The 11,294-nt window shown below is 32.7% G+C and overlaps 1 protein-coding gene across 1 annotated transcript in view; it reads left to right on the forward strand.

Annotated features, from left to right (window-relative positions):
* The window catches only part of LOC121116921 (DAZ interacting zinc finger protein 1), a 178,788-nt gene that overhangs the window by 42,767 nt on the left and 124,727 nt on the right, over window positions 1–11,294 (forward strand). The gene's annotated exons all lie outside the window — the stretch shown is intronic.

The raw sequence follows: 11,294 nt of genomic DNA on the forward strand, positions 1-11,294 counted from the left end.
TTGGTTGAGGGTTGAAAAAATTTAAGAAACCTCCGTGATAGAAAAACAGTAAAAACTAATTTTAAATTTGAACCTTTAGTATAAAAACATAAAAAGCTGACGAATATGTCATGCAGGTAAATTTCTTAACGCTGAAGTTACATAAAACCATTTTTTATTACTCTATCTTATCCCTCAAAAGACTACGTCATTCCAGTAAATATGGTGGACTTTCAGTCATCAATATTTCATGTGTTTAGAGGGCCCTTAATTTTTATTGGATCGGGAAACTTTGGACCAGAGAATCATCTCAGAGAATTTATAAAGGCGCAGGTTGCTGATTACTTATCAGATCCTTGTGCCGGACTGGAATTTTTTTTGAAGAAAATAAGTATTTATTCATCAAGAATAAAATTATTTTGTGAAGGCCCGAAAGAAGTCATCAAAACTTTGAAAATATTTAAAGAGGGAGATACCATTAATGGAATGTATTTTATCCACTGGATGTGAAGAGTAAAGGTTTGGACATTACTGCTGATACTGCAATGTCCCCGATTCTTACTAATCAAATTGTACTAATCCAATATTGCTCCATCTTGCGTGTGGAAAAAAGTGTATCCCTTCAGAATGAAGATTTCTATGGTGCTGGTGTGTTTACTAAGAAACTGCTTCCAAACTCCCAGCTCTGGATCCTTTGAAGGAATAGTCAAAGCGATGGTGAATCAAAAGGGTAATTTGTGGATGTGTCAATACTTTTAGCAATTATTTGATAACGTCTGCATATAAATGGTTCATATATAGATAACTTACTGGAACTCTTGAAGTTGAAGAGAGTAGAGTTCATTTAATGCGGAACATTAGAAACAACAGACCATTGTTTATAAGAATGTTTGATTTTAGAGGTAGTATAAATGAGAGTTAAATGTTTGCAAGAGAATACCTTCGAATGCAAACTCGATGAAGATGATTTTATAAACTTTTTTAATGGCAAAGGCTATGAGAAGATCTATGCTACTTTAGCAAGAATCCAGTATGTGTTATATCCTATGAGAATGCAATGTGTCGTTTTTTACGTGATTCTGTATAATGTATTTTTTTGTAGTTTAATGTAATTAAATGAATAACACAAATAAATGTTGAGAGAAAAAAAAAAAAAGCCCACAATCATATAATTTTGTAGGCCTTAGTCCTCACTAAAAAAAGGAAAATAATTAATGGAATTCACTAAACCTTAATTAAAAATTGTTAAATACTACTCAAGACATTGTCAAGATGAATAAATAATTGTATAATTTCAGATATAACATTTAAGGAGCATACTAAACAGTAGTGATAAAATGTAGATTCAAAGGATTATGCAGCCTTTTATGAATCTGGGGGTGTATAATATCTCATTTAACTAGCAAAGGTTTGAGGAAGATATTCCTTTTTAAAGAATGAAAAAATTGGACGTACAATTTGGGATATATCACATGTCACTACTTTTCATTGTTATGTGTTCACAATATTATATCAGATATTCATGGAGTTACGGACTATATAGATGATTTAAAAAATATTAAAGGAGTTTCCTGTGTTCAGTTGTATTTCTAGATATACACATATGCTTAAAAAAACGTTCCAAAGGTTTATAAATATATTTTTTGTAGTTTGGAAACCAATAGAAAAATAAGTAGGAAAAAAAAGTAGTGATGTATTTAACTTGTTTGTAATACAAATACTATAACTTTTATCCTATATATACAACGTATGTATATAAAAAACCTTCCACAATTTCAAATCCCTTTTAAGCGACACAATATGCTCCTGAACTATAAAAATTTAAATAGTAAAATAGACAAAAAAAGGTTTTAAAAGATAAATAAAATTATAGAAACAACAATTAAAAATAAAATAATCTGACAAAGAGAAGCATAGACTTCATTATAGGGCTTTCTTTAATGTTGGTTACTTTCTCAATGTTCCATTACCATTATGACTATATCCAACTATCTTTGTTTTACTGTTGGAATACTTTGTGTAAAGCCTTTTTATTTTTTGTTGTCAATCTTTTGAAAAACTTATATAATGGATAAAGATGGTTTAGTTAATAAGGAGTCCAAACTCAGGAGATAAAAGTGATATTAAGACATAAATTTGTTATTTACAGAGTTCAAAGCAATATACAACTTTTTTTTTCAATTTTGTATAACAACTAAAGGTACCATAATTTTAATATCAGTGTTCATACTGGCACTTTGGATTTCATATTGCAAATTGGGTAAACATTTACCTCTAGTACCATTGCAATTTCTAAACTTGTATAAGCAAAGCTTTTTGTGTGTGTTATTTTAAAAACATGTTTTACATTAAAATAATTTTATAAGAAAAAAAAAAAGATTATTATATTTTGCCATTTTTTTTGTTACTCTAATTTACTTGATTGTAGAGGGCAATAAGTGATCGCACTTGACCGTTTATTAAATATAATATATATTATTAAACTTAATCACAGAAAATTAAAAAAAAAGGAAAATCTTACTTCTATTTTTTCTTATTAATTATCCTTTTAATATAATACAAATTTTAATTTAGAATGAAAATATTGTATTTATATTCTAACAAGAAAAATAACCACATTTCGAGTGTTGCAGTACCCCCCCCCGTCAATTATAAAATCATCGTCAGAATCAGATGGCCCTTTTTATAGTACACATAATCAATATTTTTCTAAAATAGTTGGGAACAAGATAACATTTTGTGCAATAGGGATGTCGAGTATAGTTGCACATTACTCTGGAATGATGCATGAATTCACTTTCTTAACTAAATGAACAAGGATAACTCTACAAAGGAAAGAAAAAGCTACATATGTCATGAGGGAAAATGACCGAAAATAATTAAATGATATAATAAAAAGCGACATTCAACTAATCTAATCAAGCTACAGGCACGTTTTGCTAATTTTTTTTAATAGTTTTTTTTCAATAAATTTACTAGAAAAATGAAGTGCATCAAGTATGATTTCTCATTTTCTGAGAAATTGATTTTCAGCGGGATCCCAATATTTAACGTGATCTCGTTAGTAAATAATACATTCAGTGAAATTTGTTATCTAATTTTATATTTTTCGAGGAGAAAATGGTATTTTTGACTAGTCTTATCCATAATATATTTTCAATTCTCATTTTTATCATTATATTAAATAAAAAAAAGGGGATTTTTTTAAGAACTCAAAGGTTTTGAATTTGTAACCTTATCTGACGTGCAATAAAAAAATTAATAGTATAAGCGATGAAAGAGGTAGTTTTTGGTGGAGCTGTGGGCTGTATAATTGTGATTTACAAAATCTGTGGCTGCTATATCCGATTTGACCATATTGATACGTGCTAATGCTAGAACGAAAAAATGCCAAAAATAAAAAAATATGTATGGAAAGGTAGCATACAAAAATAGATATGCATATATTTATATTTAAATACATGGCTAAGTATAAAATTATACATCTTTATCAAAAAGTAATAGGGAACTATCTTATGCATTTCAATTGAATATAAAAGATTCGAAAGGTCCATATTTATACACATATATATTTTAGGATATAAGAAGATAGAAACTTAATAATAATAAAGAATAAGTCATTTCTTTGCTTAGCTCTACTTTTGATACCTGGTGGGCTATTCAATTAGAAGTAGTAATTTGCATTTTGGTTTTGAATAGGAATTCATTCTTACTGACCCCTATCGTTTATAGTCATAAAAACGTACACCTTCACATAAAATTGTTCAATTTCTGTTATTTTATTGTGAGCATCAAATAATTGATCCATTATCTTAATTATCACTTAAAAAGTACATCAATGTGCATCAAGACCCTCGTGTTATTAAATTTGCGTACTTATTCTCACAAATTTGACCACCGAATGCTCAAATTCAAATATACTCAGGAACATAACATAAAAACCCTTAACTTTTTATACAAAAAAAATATTTTTTATAAATTTAGAAAATACCTGGAAATTTATAGGTGGCTGCCCAAGACCTCTTCCGATTTTTTTGAATTTTTGCATACATGCTTCTATCGCTAACTGTAACATTTGAGAGAAAAGGTAAAAAATTTCATAAAAACCGAAAAATCATGCTGTGTTTCATGTTCATTCATTCATACAGCTTACATTTATGACTGTAAAATAGATACTAAATATAGTTAATTTACTCGACTTCTCTTCCTTTCTAACTCAAGCTTCATATTTTATTAGTCTATCTATCCTCTAGTTCCAGGAACAGCTACAACATTTCGCTGCTACAATTCTTATGTCATTTATGGTAAAAGTTATTAATAAGACAATTTTTAAATAGATTTTAAGTGTGTTGTGTTAAAATTTGCTGGGTTCGAGTCGACCCACCTCCAGCCATTAGTGGAGAACCCAAAAAGTATTTGAACCATCTTAGGTCCTCCTACTAAAAGCTTATGATCAACCAAATACTCTTTAGCTCTAAACATCTCATCAGTGATGTATCAAATGTTCACATTCCTAAAGGGGATCACCTGTAATTTAGACATATTGGTATGTTTTTAGATATTTGAAACCACATTTACCACATTTTATATTGTATGAACACAAAATACCTGTATAGACAATTTATTGGAAAGAACATTCCATATTATAATTTTCAAATCTCAACAACTCTCTCTTTCAAAATGAAAAGGTTTTGTTATATTTGATCTATAATATTTCTAAGAGTGAGGATAATATAATGAATTAAATTTTGGAAGCACAAAAGTTACGATTGAGGGATTTTCTCTTCCTCAAACAAGAACCATTTTATATGAGAGAAACTCATGTGCAAAAGACTTCAATACCTATATAACTTTTTGTTTATAAACACAAACTACTTGATAGTTACTCATCTGCCAGGATATATATACAGTAATGAAAATCAAGTGTAGAATGTACATATGAAAAAAAGAAACCAAAATCAACATTGTAACCCTGACAATTTGAAAAATATTTTGGTGCAAAGAAAGAATAATGCTCGTATAACGTTTCATTAGATCAGCTACAATCAGCTGTGACTCTGATGTCGATCCCCAAATAGGACTTATAATTATAACTTTGCGACAAATCCTCAAGGTTACGCTATTCCTTTTATTAGAACACACAAATGTTCAATTAGGTTTAAACATAGTTGAATCTTTTTAGGAAAGAATGCTCACTACTCAGTAATCAAATAATAAGTACAACTACTAAGGAAAAGAAAATTCATTTTTCAGATTACCAATTCCAAAAAACAAAAGGGCCAGTCAATAATTTCGTTGGATTTACATCACTGTGTATAGGTGACAATATTAAACATTGCAATCTATATTTATAAATATACAAAACGATTTAAAATACTAAGGGGATTGAGAAGGAAGCCCACAACTTAATTGTAATACACAACACCCCCCACCCCTTCTATCCCCAAGCCACACCAAGCTAGGGATGAAAAAAATATATCAAAGAAAGATCTTGATTGGAAGTATATGTCTCAGGATTTTATCACATCAAAGTCGTCACCTGATCTTGTGACATGAAGTATAGGTGACACTACATAATTTGAAACTAAATCAGACCTAAATAAAGAAGTAAAGGGGTGTAGGAGACTTGAATACATGTGTAACTATTTATTTAAATAGATATACTACCTAGCCGTTACTCGCCTGCCAGGATATGTATAAGTGACAATATTACACACAGTAAATTTTATATTAATACATATGTTACGGGTAATGTGGAAAATCGGGCATTTTGCAAAATTCCCGTGAAATGTAGAAAATTCCCGACCTATCTATTAAATTTCTGATAGAGTGGTCAATTGTAGTTATAGCTACATTTTCAGGATGCTGTGAAATGATTATGAGTATTAATTTCTAAGCAATTTCATCATTAAGGATTTGAATATGATACAATTGCTTTGCAAAAAATTTTGATACTCTAGCTTATTTTCATTGAAATTCATATTGTATTTACATAATCAAACTATTGTATGATAAGAAATTGTCACGAGAGACTCAGTTCTATTTTGCAAAATATATATCAACCAACAGGTTGTACAGGTGAGCAGCTGGTCCCTAATGGGGATCACACCCTTTCGCCACTACTATCTTGAATATAAAGGACTCATTCTAATATTTTATAATACACCCCCGCCTACGGATTACGGTAGTCCACAAAGGGGATCAAAATTTATTGCAGGCAGTATCCTGAGTGTCAATTCTCCTTCTAATATCTTATTATACACCCCAGTCCACAGGTTTTGCAAGTGGAGCACTGGTCCAAAAGGTGGAACACACCACCACCGCTTCCCTGAGCATTAAGGGCCCCTTCTAATATTTTATGATACACCCCGGCTCACGGGTTACGCAAGTGAACCACTGGTCCACTAGGAGAATCAAAACCTATCTTCATCGCTATCCTGAGTTACCCTTTTGATATCCTAAAATTCACCCCACCCATGGGGTGTACAATAGAACTGCAGGTTCAAACAATTAGATTATTATTTACTGCCACTGCTACCTTGAGCATCAAGGACCCCTTTTAGTATCTTAAAATATACACCAGTCCATGGGATGTGCAAGTGAATCGCTGGTCGAAAATTTGGGTCATAAACCATCATCACAGCTTCATTAAGCATAAAAAACCTTTGTTACTCACACTGATCAAACGATTGAACTTTTTTTTGGTATACACTTAGTGGCTCTGTAAAGGTATGTGTGATTTTGTGGTAATTTATGACCGTCAAGTGACTCCTCTGGAAGCGAAGGCTCAGGTGTTATTAATACTAAAATGTAATCCGAAAAAGGTGACCAAGTTGGATGAACGTAATAAAATGTGGATGACTACATCAACAAGTAAAGATCTAATAAAAATTTACATTAAAATTGTTAATCTTATTTAATTATATTCAAAGTACTCAGTTGTACATCGTATCTAAGTTTATTACTTTTTTCAAAATAGACATAAACAAAAACTTCTTTATACATGCTTTTCAACAGCAAGTGTTATATTTTCAGAGAATCATACTTTTGGACATACCTAACATAGCTAATATTACACAAATATCTCCTTAACATAAACACATACACCAAATAAAATACTTTTGCACCATGTTAGCCTATTATGCCATTTGCTATTACAGAGAGGTTCCTTTTTTTTTTGCAGATGAAATTATTTATTTGGATTCTGTGCAATTACAAATTGGTGGATAATTATCAAAATCTTGAACGTGCAGTTCTTTTATAGACCCCAACCCCATGGGTCGGGTTCACATTTTGCACCTGTGCTTCACTTGCACAAGCCATGGGCTTTGGTGTATCATAGGATATTAGGAGTCCTTGATACTCAGGATAGTGGTTGCGATATATTTTGATCTCTTTATTGGACAAGTGGTTCACTACCGTAACCCGTGCGCTGGGGTATATTCTAAAATATCAGAAAAGTTCCTTGATACTCAAGATAGATAGGTACCAAATATATATATATAAAGATGGTGAAGTCTAGGTTCTCAAGGCTAAAATGCTTAAACAAGCTAATCTGACAACCCTATTATGTCTCAGATAATACGAGATACCGTCAAATACTTCTCAATGTTGGTAGTATTATGAGCGCTCTACGCGTTTTAATAATATTATGACAACTTTGTTAAAAATACTACTTTATATGAGAATGGGTTGTGGATCACACCTAAGCATTGGATGGCAGCAAAGCAGCTGTATCCATAGGTCGGACACCCCTGCACTAGATTATCAAATTGATTGTAATGAAATTGTATCTTAATCAAATCCTTGATGATCAAATTGCAAGCAATGAAATGTTTAATAATTAACCAATTACCAATAATCATTTCACCTGAATATGAAGTTTATTGGAAATTTTATAGATTGCCCGGATATTTTGCACATTGCCTGTTCTGACGAGTATTTTGTACATTCCTGTAAGTCATATACAAAACGGCTTGGAATACCTAGGGGATTGTGGAGGAAGGATACGACATAACCGTAATACACAACAATACCTAATATACAAAGTTTTTAGAAATTAATTATGTGTATCACATGCATGATAAATGTGGTAACCCAACTGAGGTATCTAATTAATATGTACTTTATGTAATACCTTACCCTTTTTATTCTTAAGCCAATACAAATAGAGGCCCGTTGAGTATTTTCATGTTTTGTGGAGTTCTTCCTCTTTATTTGTATTGCAGGAAGTTTTTCCTCATAAACACTTGGATTTACCTCGTCATGCAATATTATATATCTATAAATTTATGTTATTGTTTTTTGTTTAAAAGTTATTGATGTTTATATTATGTGAATATATGACTGACTAAAATAAAGATATATATGTAATATTAGAGCAAAGCAAGCAAATGTTGTTCGTTTTCATTCCTCATTGAGGTAGTATTCATTTGTAGGAAGTTTAATTAAAGAAATGGATAAATATGATATAAACTTGTCAAAAACAACCAAATTTACTCATTTATTCTTCATTTTCTCTCTATTATTCATATCCTCCATTTTGTATTATGTTTTACTATGCCTTTGTTTCTTTTTTGTTCGTTTAACTAAATCTTGTCCTTGCTCTATTTCCTTTTGTGTCTCCCTTCTCTTCAAAACAATTTATCAAGGAGTACATACCTTGTAGGAAAATAATACAAAGTACTTATTTTTACATATGTATACACTCTCTATTTATCCATCTAAGTACGTTGGTTAGGGTGGTGCGAATGCACTTACTTTGTCCAGACAGTTTCTACTACTTGGCAAATTAAAAAGTTATTTTTAATATTTTAAAGCTGTAATCATGATTCTTTAGGATTTTAGGATGCACGGGCTCTTAAATGATGGGGAGCAACTCTGATGATTTGTTTGAGAGTTATTAGTCCAAGTTTTTGTTGAACAAAGACTATAATTTAGTATTGGTTTTGAAGTAATTCCTACAAATGTCTTTTTTTTTTACGGAGAAGGACTTGTGTTTATTCGCTTGGTTTCATAACTGCTGTAGCTTATTTCAGAAAATGACACAGCAATTAAGCTGCTCGCGTTTAAAACATTTTTCAAATTCTAAGGATTTTCCATGTTCATTGTCGGTTTTCTTTTATTTTTACATACCGGTTCGCCATACTTTATAGATACTGTCTGTGCAATTTAATTGAGATATATTCTAGTGCCTTTACCTTTCCTGCATACTAACAATAAAAATTTTGGAAAAAGTGATCAAAATTATTTATACAAATTAAATTTGTAGGGTTGTGAGTGTGCCTCACCATGCTTTGTTTTAAATAAATATAGATATTGAATTAAAGCACAGTGATTAAAAATTATATATAAGGGTATTTTAGAAAAAACTACAATTCAATATGAACATTAGTAATATTTTATTTTATTGACTGCCTGCAATTTATACGTAATAATATGTTACTGTGATTTTGATTAAATCTACCCATATATATTTGAAAATTTTAAGTCTCACAATATTAAAGTTTTTATCCCTTTTTCAGTCAAGAACTTCTGTTTTTCTTTTAAGTAAATATTTTAATGAAAATTCACATATATGATCATTAGTTTCAAATCAGATACAGGGTGTCCACGATAAATTGAAACTATCTTAAAATTCAACCTGCTTGATAAAAATGGAATTTGGAGTGTATTTGTTTATATGAAAAAGTTAGACATGATATTAATCAATAAATTTATTCAACATGTCCTCCCTCAGCAGCCACCATCTTCTCCATCCTTCCCCTAAAGGATTTGCATGCTCTGATGACTTCCGCGGAATCGACAGCATTCCACTCCCTCGTAATGGAACCCTTCAGGGCCGCGATGCTCTTGTGGCTGACCTTGCACACCTCCCTCTCCAACTTCCCCTACCAGTAGTAATCACACGGATTGAGGTCGGGTGAGTTGGAGGGCCAGGTGTTGCGATCCTAGAAAGTGATGTCGTAGTAGTTGAAGAAATTAGTGGTCCTCATGGCGATGTGTGCGGGCGCTGAGTCTTGTTGAAGTATGAACTCCCTCCCAGCGGCCGTGTCCTTCATCCAGTGGATGACAACTCCTCCATGACTTCGCAGTACTTTATCGCGTTAACCCTTTCCTTGGGATTGAAGAAGAAAGGAGGCATCACCTCACCGGTGCTGCAGATGACACCCAGGGGCATCACAGAGACCGGGAACTTTATGGTCAAGACTGCAGGGACCTCTTCTCTCCCCTTGGCAAGCCACCTGTCATTCTGGACGTTGTAGCTTCTGTCGACAGTCCAGTTTTTCTCGTCGGAGAAGAAGATGATTCTTCCTCCATGGCTCTTCAGGTCATTGAGGAGACGCTTACTGTTGGTGAGCCTGGTGGCCTTCATGGATGCTGTGAGAATGTGTTGTTTGGCCATTCGGTATGACCAGTACCCGAGGTCCTCATTCACAGCCTTGGAGACCAGCTGCTTGCTCACTCCACGGTTCTTGGCCACCCTGGACAAAGAAGTCCCCGGTGAAGCCTTGATGGACTTCCGGAGGCCTTCAAGGAAGCGGGGAGTGCGGATTTGGTCACTTGTCATGTTGTGGGCCTTGCGGTAGATCTTCCCCTCAACCTCCCAGGCATTGAAGACCCGGTACACCGTGGTCTTAGAGTAGTTAAGGAGCATGTAGATAGCAGAGGGCTTGTGTCCCGTGCGAGCCAATTTGAGGATGGCGTATCTCCTTGCTTGGTCCATGATGGCTATTATTTGTTGTCAAAACAATTGTGGTGGAAGTTATAGTGTATTGTGCACGCAACCTTTTATATTAGTATGATTTAACCCCGAATATCCACATTATGTATCTGGATGAAGTTTAAAGTAGTTCCAAATTATCGTGGACACCCTGAGTTTGGTATACTCATTTAAAAGATTATTATAAAAAAACTCATATTTGAAACAGTAGTTGAAGTTCCACTACGTCATAAAAAAATTGGTCCATCGATGGCAAAACCCATCAAAATTATGACCCCATGTCACCACCAATCCATACCAAATGGGCTTTAAAAACTTTATGTAACAATTAAAGTCACCAAATTTATGATACAGCCCTCTTATCAAAATTTTACATAGCGTCTCTTTAAATGCATATTAATTGTCCTTAGTTAGATTTTTGAGAGTTTTCAAATTCCAATTCTTACAGAAAGGAAACCAACGCCTTGGAGTAGCATTTAATCAAAATTATATCCCTGCTATTTTTAATTACGGGGTGTCAGTACGGAAACAAAGAACAGTTGAAACGAAGAAACATACGTATCGTTTCCATCCCATGGCTCTAAGTGTTAAA

Source organism: Lepeophtheirus salmonis, chromosome 4, assembly GCF_016086655.4.
Source record: "Lepeophtheirus salmonis chromosome 4, UVic_Lsal_1.4, whole genome shotgun sequence".
Taxonomy (NCBI): Eukaryota; Metazoa; Arthropoda; class Copepoda; order Siphonostomatoida; family Caligidae; genus Lepeophtheirus; species Lepeophtheirus salmonis.